The following is a 19,825-nucleotide window of genomic DNA, read 5'->3' as shown; positions in this document are numbered from 1 at the left end:
ATCACAGGAAGCATAAATAAATACTTAGCCTTCTGGTCCTCCTGTCCTTTACCCCTACATCTCATTGAGCGAATCTCATTCAGATGACATCTCAATCATCCATTCTCATTTTAGACCACACTGACTAGTGGAATGAAAGGCATGTCAGGAATTAGTTGGAATCTATGAGAATTATTTTGAGGAAATCAGTGCCTTCAAAATCATACATATCTATTAAGAGCCAAAATATAGGCAAATTTAACTTATCCTCTTAAAATGTTTGATTTTACTGTTGTTGTTGCTGTGTATTTGATTTGGGGTGAGGGACTCAGATAGAGATTTGTCTAATAGCCAAGAGTCTCTGTCTCTCTCCAAGGTTGGTGTAATTTCATCTCATTCACTGGAATAACTAAAGTACAAGACCAGGCAGGCATTGCCTTATCTAATTTATTTCAGTTTAATAATCACTTATGTTCTTCCTACTGTATACAAAAGATTGTGCTAGGAGAGACAATGATAGAGAAAAAAAAATCAAAACAGTTTCTGTCCTCAAGGACCTTCCACTTTCTCATGAATCTATGCACACTCAACTATTCAAGTATGGAAGAGGATGAAATGAAGTAGAAATGATCAGCTAATGATCAGAACCTAAGTCATGGAAGGATTCATGGGAGAGTTTATAAATTCTCCTGCAAATAAGGGAGCACCAAAGGGTTCGGATGACAGCAATTCTTAGAAAGAGGACAAAACATGCAGAATGGATTGGAGGAAAGAAACTAAAGGACAAGAGGCCAGTTTGAGGGCTATTGCAATAGTTCAGAAAGAGATAAGCCCATTGTAAACAGCAATAGGAGAGCTAAGGTTAGGAGATTAACTTAGATTTTAGAAAAGGAATTATCCAAAGGAGAGAAGTGAGACCTTATTTTTTATTCCCACGATGAAAAATTCCACCAACCCAATCAAGCCCCTCAATATAACAATCAAAACATAACTGACCATTGAACCTTAGATTCTAACATTTACTAACAACAAGGATCAACATAAGCAGATAATAAAGTCAAAAGGAAAAATTTAATAATTTATACTTTAGCAATTTTAATAGTGATCTAAAATCAATGCTGAATTAATGACCCTATAATGTCTTCTTGTGGCAACTACATATAACTTTATTGTATTAACTGAACAAGCAAATAACTACAAGAAAGAAGGAAAAAATCAGATTCAAGCATGTACTGTAGGATATCTGTTAGGTTGAGTGGAAGTTATCAATGCAAATCACCTTTTACCTAGTTACCAAGTTGCTAGGAAATAAAAGACTGAAGATTGATATCTGGGGTCAAACCCAGATAAGTAAAACAAAACAAAACAAAACAAAACTGTAAAACAAAAAACCAAGTCCCCAAGACATCTTAGAAACTGGGAACTTTGTCCTCATCCAAATTTGCATAATACTACCCAGCACTTTATACTAAAGAAAAATTCTGAAAAAGAAAATGATCCTCTTCCCCCAATTGACCTCTCCCCCCTCCCCAAGCACATACAAAAAGTCTTACCAAAAAAAAGTAGTTAACATTTTAAAATTTGGGGGGGAAGATGTTTGGGATGGGAGAGATCATACCAACATAGTTAAGAGACAATGAGTTTTTTGGGTATAATGTGATTCTGTGAAATGGGGTGGGAAGTGGTTTCTATCATACATCTACCAGAAATGGCTCAGCAAATTCTCTTTCCCCATGTTATCACTAGGAAAATCACCAAATCTCTATGCTTACCTATATGAATCAAGATATAAATGATTCTCATAACCAAATAAATTCTTAAAAATTAAATTCCTTATTCCTTACTTTCTCATACTTAATTCTACTCTGTCTTACATTAAGCAGCACTGCCATAATTTGGGGGCATTGTCTACTTTAAAATAAGGAGTTATGAAGATTATGGGGCAGCTAGATGGTATAGTGTGGATAGAGCACACAGAGTCAGGAGGACCTGAGTTCAAATTTGACCTCAGACATTTAATAATTACCTAGCTGTGTGACCTTGGGCAAGTCACTTAACCCCATTGCCTTGCCAAAAAAAAAAAAGAAGTTATGGTCTTAGTTGAAAATAATAAGAGTTCTGTGCAAAGAATTGAGGAAATCTGCGTTCAAATCTGGCATCAGATATTTATGAGCTATGTGACCCAAGGTAAGTCAATTAACTTATTTCCCTCAGTTTCCTAATCTCTAAATTTCTTTGGAGAATCAAAGGGATTAGCACTAAGTGTTTCATTATAATCATTATTTCAGAAGGGTTTGTTGCCCCTAATTATGGAACAGCAACTGATTAAACAAACAAAAACCCCAAGTTTCTTCTTCAGTAGTCACTTTTAAGATGTGTTTTTTTCTGAAACTGCAGATGTGATAAACTGTCTATTTCCACAGAATCCTTGTTGATCCATCTTTCATCCCACCTATCACACATAGGTTTTCCTGACTTTGTGCAACTCTGCTTCACTTAAAGTCAATTCACACACAAGTCAAGACATCACTTGGGATGTCACTATTCTCTTTGAAAACAAAGTACAAGCAGTAAAGACAACAATAGCATCACAAATCATCAACTGACATTCATAACAAAACAAAAATCCAGCAACAGATTTAAAGATATGGACAGATATTAATTTAGAGTATGTTTAAGGGTTGAATTCTATATCTTCAGAATTCTTGGTAAAATACTTCTTATCAATAAAGTTCCTTCTATGTATTGTCATGTACATGATGTTTTTGTATCTATCTTGTATAACAATATTTCACTTCAAGGAGATCAAAGCAATCCATAGTCATGTGAAAAATTGCTCTAAATCATTACTTATTAGAGAAATTCAAATTAAAGCTTCTCTAAGGTACCACACCTCACACCTCTCAGACTGGCCAATATGACCAGAAAGGGTAATGATCACTGTTGGAAGGGATGTGAGAAATCTGGGATACTATTACATTGTTGGTGGAGCTGTGAATTCATCTAACCTTTCTGGAGAGAAATTTGGAACTACGCTCAAAGGGCAACAAAAATGTGCATACCCTTTGACCCAGTAATACCACTACTGGGTCTATAACCCGAAGAGATGATGAAAAAGGGTAAAAACATCACTTGTACAAAAATATTCATAGCAGTGCTGTTTGTGGTGGCAAAAAAATAGAAAACAAATAAATGTCCTTCAATTGGGGAATGGCTTAGCAAACTGTGGTATATGTATGTCATGGAATACTATTGTTCTATCATAAACCAGGAGGGATGGGAATTCAGGGAAGCCTGGAGGGATTTGCATGAACTGATACTGAGCAAGATGAGCAGAACCAGAAAGATACTGTACACCCTAACAGCAACATGGGGGCAATGATCAACCTTGATGGACTCACTCATTTTAACAGTGCAACGAACAGGGACAATTTGGGGCTGTCTGTGATGGAGAATACCATCTGTATCCAGAGAAACAACTGTGGAGTTTGAACAAAGACCAAGGACTATTACCTTTGATTTAGGAAAAAAAACTGATATCTTATTGTCTGATCTTGCTATCTCTTAAACTTTATGTTTCTTCCTTAAGGATATGATTTCTCTTTCATCACATTCAATTTGGATCACTGTATACCGTGGAAACAATGTAAAGACTGGCAGATTGCCTTCTGTGTGGGGGTGGGGGAGGGAAGTAAGATATAGAGGAAAAATTGTAAAACTCAAAATAAATAAGATCTTTTCATGAATAAATAAATAAATAAATAAGATCGTAAAAAGTACTTTTGCAAATAAATAAAACAAATAAATAAAAGATTTAATTAAAAAACAATATTTCACTTCAATTTTTATATAACAACACAAGGGGGAAATGCATATTTCCTATTTCCCTAATTTTTGAATTGTGGATGAACTATTTTTTCCTTCCATTTTACCTGTCCTTTCCATCTTATGCAGTTCCTTAAGCATCAGTGCATTTGAGTTTCCTTTCATCTTATTATTCATTAATTTTTAATCATTTAACAACTTTGGACGTTTACAGTTAAAACTACTTAATTTGCAGAAAGGATGGACAGACAAATCTAAAAATTAGCATATATGAGAAACCAAAGGATAAAACAGGAATATATTGGGTTATAAAATATACTCTGGTTGATTACTCAGGCCAGAGCAGTTCAGTAGAGCAAGAGATACTATGTGAATAAGGAATGACTTAATTTACCGGTTTTCTATGAAAACTTTTGATTATAGCTGGAAGGACCCATAGAGTCTACCTTCATCATTTTAGATGAGGAAACAGGCCCAGAAAGTGTTAACTTGCAAGTAGGTGTGGTAGGTGTGCAACGTTGTAGCATTCTCTTCTTTGTACAACCTCTTTCACTGTGCCATCCAACCACATTTTTCCTCTTCTACAATATTCTGTTTCTCAAGGCACAAAGGTATGCAGCTACATGTCCTGTCAATGAATTCTAACAATTTTATTCAAAAAGACATTCTTGATACACAGGCTGATGAGGAAGTTCTAAAGAATGATGAGTATGAGTCTCTCTGAAGAATAAGAAGAGACTACATTGTGTTATGGAAGGAAGATGGGTACAGTGGAAGAGAAGAAAACATTTCTCTCCTTCCTGACATGCTATGGGGGTGACTTCACCCACAGCATGGGGTGAGAATCGAAGATATCACTTGCAAATTACTCTCAATTTCCCTAGAACCTCAAAGCAGAATTCTGTGGTAGACAAACCAATTTTGGAAGTCATCAGAGAAGTATCCTCTATGCTACTAGATTAAACTGTGAGGAAGCATGATTCAATGGAATTTGCAATCAGAGGGGTTGGATTCAAATCTCTGCTCATCTCCTATGTGACTTTGGGCCTTGAATTCCCTAGTCTTCAGGGAAAAGAAGAAATTTGCTCAAGGTCACATTGCTTGTAAGTACAGCCATGTGATTTTTTTTTCTACTTTTTTTAAATTTAAGGCAATGGGGTGAAGTGATTTGCTTAAGGTCACATAACTAGGCAATTATTAAGTGTCTGAGGCTGGATTTGAACTCAGGTCCTCCTGACTCCAGGGCCTGTGCTCTATCCACTGTGCCATTTAGTTGCCCCCATGTGATTTCAATAGTGCAAATCAGAGGTATCAAACTTGTGTAGATAAACTAGATGAAATGAAATTGCTATCTGATTTGAATGTGTTGCTATATTAATAAAAGAAAAGGACACATAAACACCTATTTTTCTAAAGTGAAGATAAGACCCATAAGGATTCTGATTCATGGTTTGGTGGGTCCTGTTTCCTTTTGAGTTTGACAAAATTGGTATAGAGAGCTCATGGTAAAGAGATCCTCACTGATTTAATTGAGTAATTGTTATGTACCTGAAATTTGAAGCAGTGGTTCTTAAGTGAATATCCCATGAATTTTTTTGAAATAAATATCTTGATAGCTGCATTTAGCATAATTAGTTTCCTATGTAATCCTATATATTTTTATTGTATCATTTTATAATATTCTGAGAAGGGATGAGAGGTTTCCTTCACTAAACTAACATAAAGGCTTATGACAAGATCAAAAAAGAGGGGAAAAAATGATCTCTGTTTTGGAGGGTTACTCAGGGGGATGGAGAGGTTAGCTGATATTTTGAGTCACACATACAGTATGCACAGGAAGCTGGACTTGATTTTAGGTCCCTCGGACTACAAAATTCTCTTCCTATGATGCCAGACTTCTTTAGGGGCTCTATGGTACTCTGGAATCAAATCACTGCTTCATTCAATACCACAGTGCTGGCTGGTCTCTTTCTGACTTCAAATTAGGCCTGTTTTATGGGAAATGACATTTCTCTCTTCATCTCCTATTTTTCTTAAGTGTGTGTGTGTGTGTGTGTGTGTGTGTGTGTGTGTGTGTGTGTGTGTGTGTGGAAGGGAGGAAGGGAAGACCTTGCCTCATTCATTGAGTATGGGGGACCTATGGGTGCATTTACGACCACTTCAAGAGATAAAAAAAAGAAAAAGCAAGCCATCTTTTCCCTTGTCTTGGATGGTTTGGGTCACAATCCCTAATGCTCTGTTAATGTAGTTTCTATGTATGAGTTCTATAATAAGATAACATTAAAGCCAATGAATCTCATGAACAGCCTAGAAAAGCCTTCCTGACACTATTTCCGTCACATGGTTTAGATTCTAAAAAGCTTATGAGCTCCCAGACCTTTCAATCTCAACTCAGAAGTGCCTGAATTCTTCCTGCATGGCCTTTAATAATTGGAGCACTAAAATCTATGTTGGAGTATAGTTAAAGATCTGATTTTAACCTTCAACTGCACTAAAAAGAAAAATCAGTCCCAGAGGTCAAGAGTTTGAGGTGATACCACTCCTTATCTATAGCCTTCTTTCTGAGATAGTTGGGGAGGAGAAGATAATTTAAAGATTAAGTATCTATCCTCCTTCAGTATCAGCATACATTTCATCACTCCAGAGGGCTCAATTCAGAATCTTACAACTAAGGGATATCTTGAGGCTTGTAGGATCAGACTTGACATCAGGATGAGTAGATTTGCTCTCAGTTCCAATAGTCTTTCACTGTTAGACCTTGGAAAAGTCACTAACTGTTTTATTTTTATTTTCCTCACTGGCAAGGTCCGATTAGGTAAAACTCCATCACAGATAGTAGTAACTCATCTTAGATTTAAAAAAATGTGCATGCTTTGAAAGCCCTTGAAATAGAAATCTTGTAAAGAAATGTAACATTATCTCATTTTCAAAGAGAATTCTTGAGAGTGTGTAGAAGTCAAACAGAAAATACGGTAGGTTATAATGGCTAAAAAAGATCACCTTTCTCCATTCTCCTGAACTCATATTCATCTAACAGAGCAAATAGCTCGAATTCAATCAATGGAATGGTTAGAAAGGAGAGCAAAAAAACAGTTCCATTTTTCAAACTCTTTCTCTCTGTGATCAATTAGAGGAAACTAAGCAAGTCTACCACAAAGTAAACATCTCCAGTATTCACACAAAATCAGAGATTCTCAATCTATTTCTTACCTTTCTTTCCTCTAGCCTATGCATATACTTGGCCACACAAAAGTAGACATGCCTACTGGCATACTATTCTGTAGTCTAGAACAGTGAACTGTTCTCGAGCCTTCTCTTCTAGTTCAACAAGTAGAGACAGAAGGAAGGGTTAAAGCAAAGCAGCTCATTCTTTCATTCTCTCCCATATCCATCTTTCTTTTCTTTTTTTTTTCTTTTGTTTTTGCAAGTCTGTGGTATTAAGGAACTTACCCAAGATCACACAGCTAGTTAATTATAAAATGTTTGAGACCAAATTTGAACTCAAGTCCTTCTGACTCCAGGGTTGGTGCTCTAACCACTGCATCACCTAGCTGCCTCCCTACTCATCTTTTTCACTTTTAGCTCATGAAAATACAGTGCCTCCCTCTAAATACAATAAGACATGTAAAGTCTTTCCAAAATATCTCTACAGTCTTGCTTTCTAGGCAAATTACCTATTATTCTCCTTTGCCCTATTCTATATTCTGACCTGCTTACTTATACCCATATACAGTATCTCTTATTTACATGACTTCTTACAGGCTGTCTGTCCTTTATCCCTTAAAGACCATTCTTCCTTTCTTCTGCCTCTTGGAACCAATAAATTCCCCTAAGTGCCACTTCTCCCCCCCCAAAAAAGAAAGACCACCTTTCCTGATCCCACCTGCCCCACACCCAATTATTAGTCCTTATCTCCCTAACTCCCAAATTATTTTTTATTTATACATTATCTGTCTTGGAATTGCTCTCCTATTCTTTTCTCTTTTTTTTTTTAAACCAAATTGATTCGCCCAGTAGAAGTTTCATAGGTTTACAGGACCTATTTCAGTTTTTTTGGCAGTGTCTAACATGATGCTGAGCACAGAGCAAGGGCTTAGCAAATGTTAACTGAATTAGATTGAGTTGGGTTGAATTGAGTAAGGTCAAACCACAGAGAGTTTTTTTGCTGTTCAGTCATCTCAGTCAGGTCCAACTCTTTATGACCAGAGAAAAGGAGATAAGGAGTTCCCTCTTCCCCTCTGATGAGGTGGTGCAGCAGGCAAGAGCTTCTGCATCTTTTCAGACTTAAACACACTTGTAAATTTCAAAGTTTTCCACAATAAATGTCTTCCTCACTGAGGAAATACTTTCTGAAGGGGAGTTCACTATATGTGCAATGCAGTCTGACTGAATTTTCAACTTTTTCTCCATCTAATTATTAACAATGGCAATACCCTTAGTTTTCATATTGCGCTTTAATTTTGCCAACTCACCATAAAAATGAGAAGACAGATGGGAAAAAAGAAGGAAAGGAAATAATCTGATTCTTTCTCCAATGGGACTTCATTGGGGGTTTTGGTTTTGGATAAGATCTAGGTGGGATAATTTCTACAACACCAACCCTGAAGAAAACAGATGTAGTTTCAACTAGATAATTAAATGGCACTGTTTTTAGAAGCAAGAGTCATGTCCAAGGGTTTGTTTGTTTTGTTTTGTTTTTTCCCAATATCCCAAAGAGCACACACACACACACACACACACACAGGAGTGTGACAAATAGATTCTGATTGTGATTCCAAGTTCTGGAACACTACTATCTCCATACTGCAAGTCCCAGAAATAGGAAACTAAAGAAGTTAAATTTTATAACTTCACAAAGCTCTAATATATCCAAGACACAGATGTGTATGCATGGACATATGCACACACCACACACACACACACACACACACACACACACACACAATCAAAACCCAAGCAAACTAAATTCTGACGACTAAATTATATACCTGTGCAATCAATGGCTTGCAATGGGAAAAATGATGCTTGTGTCCCTAGAATAAAAAAAAATGCAAATATAAAATTAGAAATAGCCCTTTGTTAAAAAGGGCACAGAATTCTTATCACAGATATTGAAAACTAAGTTGGAGGAATGGGGAAATCCCAAGTGAAAATTCAGATGAGAGAGGAGCAATACTTTGCAATTTAATGCCTTTTAGATGGCACATCTGAAATTTTGTTATTAATGTTAATGCAATATGTTATATCATGTTGCAGTGGGAAATGCAGGCACTAAGTGCCAAAGGATTATATTTAATGTATCAACTTAATTTTAATACTTCTGAACAAGTGGAAATGGTGGCATGCATGTGATATGCCGAAATCACAAAATAGTCTTCTTAAAAGAAATTCTGCTTTCCTATCTAAAGTTAGCTGTGTTCCATCACTAGGTAAAGATATATTCTCTTGTTTTAATTTGTCATTTTCTAGGCACTATTATATTTGGGACAAGTAATCTTGAAAAGGATCAACTGTGTTTCAGAATTTTTGATAAAGTAAAAAGTCTTTGATCCTCTTAGTTAACCTGGGAAGATAGTGAACCCTTTAAAGACTACATATATTAGTATAGCCTAAGAGCTGAGAAGAGTAGTGTGGCGAAGGATCAAACTAATACCTTTTTTCAGTCTAGAGTCATACACTAACCACCAAGCCACATTCTTGTAGCATGATTAAGAACAAAATAGCAGAGTTCTATGGGAACGTCAATAAATCAGTTCTTAACTTTTATTAAAGATGTTTTTACAAATCCACCTGAGTAGAGAATGGTGCTAATGGTCCCAACGTCACAAGTACAATTCTCATATGGTCCAGTTAGCCTCTATCAGTTCCACACACTCAAGCCTAGAATTCAACATTTTACAAATAATATACTTAGCAATTGACTGAGGAGAAATGTAGGCAAGACGGTAAATCAGTGTGAATTCCTCTGAGCATATCCATCTCTACTCTTGGAAAAGACAAACAACGACTATATTATATATTCCAATATGTAATATTGTAAAGGTATAAAAAGAAAAGTTGATTTTATGTGTGTGTGTGTGTGTGTGTGTGTGTGTGTGTGTGTGTGTAAATACACCTGGATATGGATATACATAATGACACATAAATGGAAAAAATATTTTTTGAAAAATTAAAATGTCAACTAGAATTTAAATATGGATCAAAAGTATAAGATGGCAGTACCAAAAAACTCATCTTTGGCTATATTTGTTGATAGCCAGGATGAGGGAAAGAAGAGTAGGCATGCTATCTCCACTGTACTCTCTGCTCAAGATAGACCACATTTGGATTATTTCCAGGTTTACAGACCACATTTTAGGAAGGTGATAGTGATAGTGAGGGGATGTGAAACTGTAAATCACTTGAAGGAACCAGAGGTGTTGAGCATGGAAAAGGCTTAGAAGAGATGATCATTTGTCCTTGGATGTCTTTAGATACTGATTGTGATTCCAAGTTCTGGATCCAAGACACATACACACACACACACACACACACACACACACACACACACACACACACACAAACACACACGATTGTTAAGTATTTCAAAGGATGTTATAGGCACTCATTGTGTTTAGGACAAAATTTAAATCAATGGGAGGAAACTGAAGAAAAGTTAAGGAAGAACCTCCTAATAATTCGAGCTGACAAAAAGTAGACTAGGTTTAGTTCGTATGAGGGCAAGTTATGCATCATTGGAATTGTTCAAGAAGAGGTTGAAAGATCATATGGAGATTTTATAGGAGTTCTTCCTTCCAGGAAGGGTTATTTAATGAAAGCCTATAACATCTTACAATCATAAATTTTTTAGATAAGAAAGGGATCTTTGAGGTCATAGAGTCAGATTCCTACTTGTAGCCAGAGCTCTATTCTATCTATAAAATTTCTGACAAATAGTTTTCCTGGGTCTGCTTGATTGGAGTAGAATATGAAGCCTGCCAAGGGCAGAAAACAACAGAATCATGATACCATCTCCTTCTCTTATTTAGAGCATTTGTTGAAATATCCTAAAATTAGAAGAGTTCTATATTATATCGATGGTTAAAATCAAAACAACAATCCGTAAAAAACTAACAAGTTCTTTTGTGAGCATTATATTCCAGCCCCATATTGCTCCTATCTTATACTTGTTTGACTGAATTTTTGAACCTAAGTGTGGAATTTTACATTTATTCCTATTAAACAGCATCAAATTATTTTACTCAGTTCTGTGGAATATAATCCAATTGAGCGGAGTACAATGGAGATAGCATGCCTCCTCCTCTTTTCCTCATCCTGGCTATCAGCAAATACAATGCAAGACAATTCCATCATTCAGAATATCAGATATTCTTCCTAGGTCTGTTTAATTCTGATTTTTTTGAAGGTATTCCACATAATTTTTCATCTAAGTAACTGTTAAAACTGTCAGAGAGAATGCAATTATGTTTCCAATGACCACTAATACCCTAACAAGTCAAAGAATAAATATAATGAGCCTCCAAGTCATATTCATATCTGTGAAATACTTAATGAAGAATAAGCATCATTATCAACTGTGCCCCCAATCTTTTGTCAATAGAATTTTTAAAAAAATACCTATTATGTTTTCCTTGATGACATGTTTTTCCATCATTGAATGGAAGCTTTGTATATGTCCAACTCTACACTGACAGTTATGTAATAGTTTGCTGCTAAGTGGCATGTTTGCAGAAAGAACCCAGGTTCTGGTGACTGGAGTTCCTTTGGAACTATGCCAAGCTCAGTTTCCTAGTACTACTGCCCAGGTGAGCTTTCCCTGTTTGTTCTGTGAAACTCAGCATGCGTGAAAGAAGTCCTGGCCCTGGTTCACAGTCCCATTAACCAAGCTCAGAGGGTGGCCAGGGAAGGGAGGGCAGATGTAGGGAGCAAAGGGCTTTGATGACTGAATGTTTTGGATCATAGGTGCTCTCTGAAAAGTCAGTTAGGGCATGGTGCTAATGAAAGCATGAATGAGTCTGTGTGTCCTATCCCCAGTCGGTCACAGGCTGAGTCTTCACCCTCCAATTGTCTCACCACTGCAAGCTGTTGATCACAGGAAAGAGGACCAAGTGAAAGAATCTAGATGGGCTGATATAACTTGGAGGAAAAATTGATACACCACCAATAGAGGATGAAAAAGTATGGTGGCTCAGTAGGGAAGCATGGCAGAAAGAGATAAGTTAATAGGGAAACAAGCTTTTAAGAACTTTAGAACAGGTGTTTGTTAATTTTCTGAAATTAACATAAATTTTTAGATAAAATAGTGGGACTACTACTATAAATGAAATGAAATCCTATCTTTAATGACAGTTTGAGGTAGAATAATTGTTAAAAGTCAGATTTAAATCAATCCCCCTATAGTAGCACCAGAACATTCAGTTTAGTCATTTTCATTGCAGAATGTTTTTTCATATTCCGCTCAGACTAGACAAAGAATCTTGTACAAAGTCATATAATATCTCTCACTGAAATTCAAGATCAACAACTACTCAGCAGAGAAAACGAAATTTCATGTAATAGGCCCAAGCTGTGGACAATCTGAACAGACAAGCCAACAATCACTCCTAAGCAATGACAATGGACACTGAAAATCAAACCCCGGGTTCCACTCAAACAAAGGGTTCTCTCTTAAACTCTATTAGTATGGAGAAAGTCTTAGAACATCAAGATAATATGCTTACTAAAAACACAAAAAAACTAGCTAACATTAAGCTAAAAATAATATTAGATTTAAAGAAACCAAAAAAAAACTTTTTTTTCCCCCAAATAACTTTAGCTTAACTTTCACTATGAAAAAACACAACTACTAGGTCTGAATTAAGAGAAGTCACAAATCCTCTATTCTTAGTTCAACATTTTTTCTGGGTGATATCTTTCTACATGTAATTCCTTAAATGCAAAAGGAAAAACAGATTTTCTTTGAAATTTCATTTGAACAAAGGAGGAAAATTAATGAAAACTTTTTTGTTATTCATAGACTAAAATAAGTTAAAAGGGGATTCATATCTACAGTCAAGGAAGAACCATTAGCACACTCACATAATTCTGTTTGCATATGGTTCTAAAAACCAAATGAATTCTTATTTACCTATGAGTTTTTCCCTTGATCACATATTCAATCCCATTCATGATATAGTAGTTAGAATTCATATAAGTCAAGGCATCACTTTTAGATATGTAACAATATTTTTACTAAAACTAAGATTTCATTTGCTTTTAGATCTGAAGTGTAAAGAGAAGAATAATTTGCATTTACATTAATTGTTCTTCCTGAAACAGAAATCATCCCTAAAGTTTCTATTCTGAAGACAACAATGAGTAATGTACAATTATACTATTGCCTGTTTTGGCACAAGGAGATTCATTTCCAATTTGCTTGGAGAATATGGATGTTGAATTGTTCACAGAGGAAAACATTGACTTCCAGGTCAAAGAAAATGCATTTTCTCATGTAATTAGTTTTTTTAACCAGGGGTCCCATAAGTGCAGATCTCAGATCTAGTACCCTTCCCTGGTGTATACAGGGAGGACAACCTTACATATGTGATTTCAACTGATAGGAGGAGGGTGACACTCTCCAACATTTTTCCTTTTGCCATGAAAACCCTTTTTGTCATATGGTTTGGTATTGCTGATTGTTCACTGTGTAAAATATGGCTACTTTATAATTGCTGCAAATATTTATCTTTACTACCAAATATGCCTTCATGTACATTTCAACAAATCACTTCTGCTTGAAAACACTATTGAGCATATTTCTCTGAAAACCAATATTTTAATTCATTTTTTGCAACTAACATTCAAGAGAGACAGCTCTTGTTTACAGAGTAACTGAGTTTAGCATTATGGTTAACAATGTTTAACAACAGCTAACTTAAAATGCAAACATTTAAATACTGAAATTTAACTGTTAGGTTGCCATACAAAGAGATATATAAAGTACCAAAAAAGGCTCCTGACTGGTCTGGCCTATCCCTTCAACCACCAGTGCCATGCTGGCATCCTTCCTTCCATGGGGTACAGGAATCAGCCCCCCTAAGGTTATTAAAAAAAAACAAGTTTGGAGCAAAATGTCTTATGGGTTCACACAATAGAACCTGATTGGGGTGGGGGGGAACCCAACAAACTACCTACTGAGTTCAATAAAAGGATATATGTACCCTGTGGCCAAAAATGAACAGAGATCAGGTCAGTTTGGTCAAGTAACAGTTATTTTAGCAGGAAAACAACCCAAACACTCAAATGAGTTGTATTCTTGAATTTCAAAATGGAAAATGGTAACAGCACATTTTAGATTATCACTTAACATGAACCAGAAGTATCTTAGATCCTTCATTTGGGTCCTCATTTTCTTAGAAAAACCAAGAAAGGTTTTTCATTTATTCTAGATTCTAACTGTTACAAAGTTATTAGTCTGAATAAACTGGGTTTAAGATTGTTCTTTTAGTATTTAATTTCCATAAATGCTTTTCTTTCAAAAGGACTCCATATTTTAGATGGTTAAAAAGCTTATTTAACACAAAGCCAAATATTTACCTTGCACAAAAAATGTAGGCATAGAATATACAGGTAAGCTAATAAAGTTCCTCTAAGTTTATTGACAGAAAGCTAAGAGAGCAAAAGAGACTGAGACAGAGAGACAGAGTCAAAGAACCTAACAGACTAACATATTTAGAAAAAATTAGCACCTGACAATTCCATTTTTAAAAAAGATTTTTAAAAAATTTAACTAAAAATTAAGTTCAAATCCAGAAAAATTATCAAAAATATAAAATATGAGGTTTGAGAACACAGATAATTTTAAGGTTACTCTTTGATTACATTCTTTCATGACATTTACAGAATATCATTAACTTCCAGCATCATTTTGAATATTTCAAAAAATAAGTCTAATCCTGCTTCTAAAATTTATTTTTAATAATGCAAGGTGCTAAGGAAAAAAGAACCACCAAAAGAAAGGGGGGAGGGGGAGAGAGAGAGAGAGAGAGAGAGAGACACAAAGACAGATAAAGAGACAGAGAGATACAGAGAAGAAAAGCCCTAATAAAAATTTTGTTGACATTGTTGTCTTAAGAAAAGAAAGGTTTCTGCTACACAAAGGCACAGATACATTTGTAGACAGGGCCAGGTAGATTCCTCCTGATACTCCGCATGACCTTGGGGAAGTTATTTAATATCTATTGCCTACTTTCCCATTCTGTAAAGTGGGGATAATAATACATACTAACCACCTCACAGAAATGCTATCTAGGAGACACATTTTATAAAGTGCTCTGATCTCCTTGGAAGAAAATTGTTATATCACTAGCAAGTTTGATCACTGTTATTTATGACTATTTAGGCCTTTAAGTCTAAATTTGAAAAATGGCCTCATCTGGTTTTCTGAATTTGCCTGGCAACTTTTGCAAACACAACTAGTTGTTCCCATACCTTTCATAAGCACATTTAGTTGTATATACACTTAGTACTAATGATTCCCAGATTTTAAATCTAGAGCAATGTATTTTCTGAGAAGTTTCTTGGATCTGAAATCCACTTCTCAAGATCTGACAGCTCCAGTTTCTTGACCTTTGATGGATGGCAAAAACCCTTTTTTCAACCTTTGAAATACCAACTATACTAGACTAAATTTTCTGTTTTCTTTTCTTTATACGTTTAAAAAGAAAAGGCTCCTTTTGGTTTCTGTTATGAAGATATTCAGGGATATTAAAAATAGTCATGAATAAAGGAAAATTCAGGAAGAGGATTGCACCACATGCAGAATGGCATGAGATGCCAAGGAGAATGACCCGGGCTGACAGTACATGTCTTTTGGACTGTACTACATAATCAAGTACTAACTTATGTAACAAATACTAATATAATTGGTTAATGTGTGCTCCAGGAAATGATTAGAGCACTGTATCATTTCCTGATTCCATAATTCTTAGGGTCCTTATTCTATTCAAATTCTATTTACATACATGTGTGAGAACATGCTATATTCCAAGTAAAATAGCCATTCACGACTGGCTTCCCAGATCTACTACAGTGCCTTGTACAGAAGAACTTAAGAAATACTTGTTGAATCAAATTGTCAAGTTTCTTTTTTCCTTCCAAAAAAAGACTTTGCCTGGAATATTGGCATTGTAGCTTCAACAATTCTTAATTTGCCCAGTATTAACTGGTATACTTTCTCACAAAAAATCTGAAGCATCCTCACTTGTTACACATATGTCATTTAGTTCCATAAGCTAATTAGGAACAGCAGTTAATGCACTTACTGTTGATAGTATCTCTGATTTACATATAAAGGAATTCCCTCTTCCAATGAAGATTAATAATTCTTGGCAATTTATAGTCTTAGAATAGGGCTTCTTAAACATTTTTTGGTTTTTAATTTTTGATTAATGTATTTTGATATAATTAACATTTTAATTCTATCTTGTTTTATACATTTAAAAGAAAATCTTCTGAGAAGGGATTCATGGCCTTCATTCAAATACCAAAGAGTGGCATGAAAAAAAAAAAAGTGAAAAGTCCCTGTCTCAAACAATTACTGGGGCAGGTTGTGATCTGCCCAGGATCTCACAGCCAGTATGGGTCAAAGGATGTTTCCTAATTTTCTATTCACTCTGTCAAAAGAACTTTCTCCTTTCCTTTGAGGCTCATAGTAGGACCACTAAATTGAAGCACATTAAAAGTACTATAGATGAAGGTCATCTATGAACACATTATAGCCTATGCACAATAGTCTGCGACCATGATTGTGTCTATTTAATATAATAAAAGATCAGGTAGTCAAGTCCCTGAAAAAAAAGAAAAAAAATCACTCAAATCAATTATTTGGTGGTACATTGATATAATAGTGGGCTGAGTACATTTTTCATTTTGTGATCCATTGTTTAACTTCCTGTTTGTCCTAATTTTCAGCTGAAATACATACTAACATCCCAGAGTGAATTTCAAAATTGAGTAATTGTTCAAGGTGATCAACCAAGCCACTGAAATCAAGAGAGGATAATTCATATCTTTAGGCCCAAATCAATGTGTTGGAAGGAAAGTACACATTAGGCCACTCTGTTGATACCTAATTTTATGAAAGAGTGACAGAGCCAGAGTCAGAGAGACACAAAGGGAGACAGAGGCAGAAAGACCAAACAAGAAAAGGAATAAAAACAACAGAACCCACTCTGGGACCCAAGAACAGGCCACAAGGCACTTTGAATGCCCAAAAATAAAAAAATAAAAAGCTCAGATAAGAACCTTCTCATTAGGTTAGAAAAGTTCTTCCTGCTCATTTCAGAAACTCACAAACATTAGGAGGCCTATATTATATGATGTGAGCTTTAATTGAGTAACATTTATTCCCACACCCACAAAAATATCCAATGATAATATTGGATTGATAGATTAGAAAACTCTTCAATCCATTAGGCAAAATTCTGTCATATCAAAAGAGAAAATTACAAAGGTAGTCCCAAATCCACATGAGTACAACAATAAGGGTGGAGAGATAAACCTTGGCCATTGAAGCAGACTCCGGTATTAATTAAAGTAAGAGTCCTGCCTTTCCTAGACAGATATTTTTGGCACTAAGTTGTTAAAAACACAGTGTCCATAGTTGTGTTTGAATGAGAATACATTTTTTCCTTTAAAAGTAGATTGGAGAAAATTAAATCTAGCCTTAGTTCATCAAGTTATTTTCGTTGCTCGGAAAAATTTCTAAATTAAAAAAAAAAATCAAATAACCATTTTACTTTCCAGCAAGGTCAAAAGAACAACACTAATGAGCATTGACATCACAGTGATCTATCTGCCAGTCCCTGTTCAGCGGTTACATCAGTGTTGCTTGTTGCTATGGTGCTTAACTGACTATTAATTTCTGAAAGAAGGTGATTATAAAGCAGCCAGATGAACATCAATTGGATGACACCACTTCAGCACAGACATTGACATGTGTTACTCTGGTTCTCAGCAAGTTCGTTTTATGAATCACCACCTTTTGTGATGCTAATATTCCTCTCTAACTTTAAATCCACAAGAGTCAATAACAACAAGGAGAAGTGAGCATTCAACTCAGATGACAAAAGTGTTCTGCTGCTAAAAGAGAAAAAAGGATTCTGTGAGCCATCACTCATGACCAACTCTCCCTCTTGAGGCCTCTAAGATAGATGCTATGATTACAAAAAATTACACGAGGAGAAAAACAATCCAATTAAAATGCTTCCAAGATATAGCCTTGCAAGGTACAGCCTTATACACCCACACGTGTGTGTGTGTGTGTGTGTGTGTGTGCGCATTTATAGATTTAAATATATTTTGACTAAATGTATTTACCTTTTTAGGTCACTGTAAGGCAATCTTCAGTTACAGCCACCCCAGAAGGTCACTTCTTACCCTAGAAATCAAAAGAGAACATCGCAAGGTGAATGTCAGTAGTATTAACAACAATTCCTGATGTTTTATTTTTGGACAGGGCTCAGAAAGAATAAGCATAGGCAAATCAACAAGGACCTGTTATATATTTAATAGTGAATGACATTCAGGATCAACCCCTCCCAAAATGCATTCAAGTCACAAGAAAGTAACTGATCAGAACCAGTCAATGTTGGGTTCTTCAAGTTCACAAGAAAAACTTTGTTGGAAAAAGCAAAGATGAAACGTTCTCATTCTCTCTTAAATGTCCTTAGTCTTGACATGTATTAATTTATTTTCATGTCAAATTACATATGACTCATAACCCTTTGTTTTTGGAAACCAGACTGCTCCTTGAATGTGTCTAGTTAATGTTTTACAGTCACCCCAATTTCATTAAAGATCTGCCTTTTTTCTTTCTCCCAAAGGGAATCAGTTATTATAGACAAGATGCCTTATGCTACTCAGAATGAACCAAAACACCACAGTTTTCAATTTTTTTTTTGGGGGGGGGTAGAAGGCATTTTTTTTTGAAGTTGTTCACAGACCATTTTTAAACTTCACCTAGTTCTATTAAGGTAGATAAAAATGCTTAACAGCAAATGAAATAAATTCTTATGAAACACAAAGAATAGAACATGTTTTCTTCCCACATATATAACTGCATCTTGTGTACTCTCTTATGCAAAACAGTATGTAATCCTTTAAGAAACATGACAATCTGCCACTTTCTGTCCATGTAATTGGGATCAACATATGGTACAAGGAAAAAGAAAAACATTTGTTTATTAATTTAGATCAAGTTACTAACTCAGATTACCAGCAGGGTTCAAGATTAATTCCACACCAATTGACCAAATGTTCATGTATTTTATTATAAGACAGTGAAATTATAACATCATTTTACTAAAATGTTAATATCCTGTTACACATAGTTCAGATCAATATTAATGAAGTATTTTTAATTTTAAGAAGACTACTCCATATTTGGTTGATCTCTTGCTATCTTCCCTGAATGTGGAAAGGAAAGCAACATGAGAAAGAATTATATTTTGCTTCATGAGGACTAAAAAGAAAAAAAAGGAAAAAAAAAGAGGTTCTTTGGTGTGTACTATTTTTGAGAAATTGATCCAAGGCCAATTTTTGACATTTTCACAAGCAAGTGCAGATTCTTGCCTTTAAAACTGGAAGGAAAAAAAATTACCCTCTGAGTGAAATCATAATTTTCATGTTTACTGTAGGAGGAAACTGAAGGGTTTTGCCCTAACAGTTCACCATTTAGGTGGGGGAAAACCCCAGCTTTGTGTCATATATTATTATTTTGCAACCTGTGAAAAGGCTTTTTGCTTTTATACAAAAAAGATTCAAAGCAAAAATGAAAATTGTGGTTCTTTTTTTTTGCTGAACTATGTCACCATGATTGCTTCACCCAGTGGTAAAAACTCCCTCATATGGGACTAATGATGATTAGGAATGAAAACATTAAGGAATGGCTACATTTTACAGTTTTTCTTTTCTTTTTTTCATACACATGGTACAGAGGGGAACCGCAAAACCGTTACTGCCAATAACTTAAGAGCTCAGT

The 19,825-nt window shown here is 35.3% G+C and overlaps 1 protein-coding gene across 16 annotated transcripts in view; it reads right to left on the bottom strand.

Annotated features, from left to right (window-relative positions):
• Nucleotides 1-19,825, bottom strand: part of FOXP1 (forkhead box P1) — a 671,450-nt gene that overhangs the window by 346,456 nt on the left and 305,169 nt on the right. For 15 of the 16 annotated variants that reach the window (XM_074198735.1, XM_074198738.1, XM_074198726.1 and 12 more), the window contains one exon: nucleotides 18,163-18,223. The gene's annotated coding sequence lies outside the window, so the exon portion shown is untranslated. Of the gene's footprint in view, nucleotides 1-8,792; nucleotides 8,838-18,162; nucleotides 18,224-19,825 lie in introns of all 16 variants that reach the window. The other variant, XM_074198737.1, reaches the window with a different exon arrangement.

This window comes from Macrotis lagotis, chromosome 8 (assembly GCF_037893015.1).
Source record: "Macrotis lagotis isolate mMagLag1 chromosome 8, bilby.v1.9.chrom.fasta, whole genome shotgun sequence".
In the NCBI taxonomy this organism is placed as follows: Eukaryota; Metazoa; Chordata; class Mammalia; order Peramelemorphia; family Peramelidae; genus Macrotis; species Macrotis lagotis.
Note: the sequence above shows the minus strand (reverse complement) of the source record. Positions and strands in the feature narration are given on the sequence as shown.